This window comes from Limulus polyphemus, unplaced genomic scaffold (genome assembly GCF_000517525.1).
Source record: "Limulus polyphemus unplaced genomic scaffold, Limulus_polyphemus-2.1.2 Scaffold914, whole genome shotgun sequence".
NCBI classification, from domain to species: domain Eukaryota; kingdom Metazoa; phylum Arthropoda; class Merostomata; order Xiphosura; family Limulidae; genus Limulus; species Limulus polyphemus.
Window position 1 is genome coordinate 347,250 of NW_013666524.1, and position 1,408 is coordinate 348,657.

Below are 1,408 nucleotides of genomic sequence, written 5' to 3' on the forward strand. Positions count from 1 at the left end.
CAGATCCATTTCAATCGCCGAAATAAAAAATTGACATCAATTCCTCTGGAAACAAAACACCCGGGGTGATCAAGTCGCAATTCCTGTCCTGAGATATTCGACTGAACTTCTTCAAAAATATGATCTCTCCCTTACTTCAGCTTACTGCACATCCTAGCGAAAAACGATTATTCTAACTGTAATATGAAAAACAATTTTGATAGAAATAACCAAGTTAACTTCAGACCGACCAGCTCTTCCTTGCTAACGTTTCCTAATCGTCTTGCACCCATTATAGAATCCAATAATCTACTAATTGAGAACGCGTTCAGTATCGATTTTCAAACCGCTCATCATCATATAAGTCTTACAAAAACAGTATTTAAAGCGTTTCGTAAAAAACATTCAACTGTAGCTCTTTTTTCGACCTTGAAGAACGCATTCAACTCCGTCTGGCACAACAGCCTTAGGTATAAGCTCACAAAGTCGACTTTTTTAATTTCAATTATCCGTTAGAGTAGGTTTGAAAGACAACAAACCAAATGATACCGTTTCTTAACAGCGAAAGGAATATTAAAATTAGCATAGAATACGAGGAAAAGCATTAGAAAAAATAAAATAATTTGATATATAAATAAGGATTTTTCTAAAACAAACGTGAAATGCTAATAGAATCAAATTTGAAAATCGAACGTTCCATTGTACATGAAGAGGAAACAAAATAATGTCAGAAGTGGGATTCGAACCCACGCCTCCATTCGGAGACCAGAATACACATCCGTTCTAATAACAGAAGGTTTACACACCTTGAGTCTGGCGCCTTAGACCGCTCGGCCATCCTGACATTTTAAATCTATTTTATATAATATATTATAAAATAGTATTATTATTATTATTAACCGGTTTTTATTTATTTTCACAATAAATGATATACACGGTATTGTGTCGTGAGGCCAAAATAATAGCAGGACATACTCTGTGTTATTAACAGGAGTGATAGTTTACCGATTTTACACTTTCTCTTCCTTGGAACGTGGTAATCCAAACTAACACATATTTTTCGTGAATGTGCTCTACTGAACATTTACTTCACATAGCATGTTTCAAAGCATTCAATTAAGAAATACACGAGAAATAAAATTTCCAAGTTTGATCGAATTCTTTCCTCTCTTTTTTTTTTCTTCACACTGAAAGTACCGAAACTTTATTTGATAGAAAAACATACTTACCATTTTTGGATTTCTTTCAAACTTGGTGCACTGATAGATCTTTACAACCTACAATTACATTTCACATTTGGTCTAAATATATGTCCAAAGTTGTTCATCAAGAACCGCTCAAAGTTCACCAAAATATTTGCGCACGCTTACGTAAAAAGTCACGCGAGATATTTTTACTTCACCTAAGAGTGAACGTCCTTTGTCATTTC

General features: G+C 34.1%; 1 non-coding gene across 1 annotated transcript; it reads right to left on the reverse strand.

Moving 5' to 3' along the window:
* Positions 1–704: 704 nt before the first annotated feature.
* Trnal-caa lies at positions 705–823 on the reverse strand. The gene is made up of 2 exons: positions 786–823; positions 705–750 (listed from the first exon to the last, which is right to left on the reverse strand). It is a non-coding gene; the product is annotated as a tRNA-Leu (tRNA).
* Between the last annotated feature and the right edge of the window lie 585 nt (positions 824–1,408).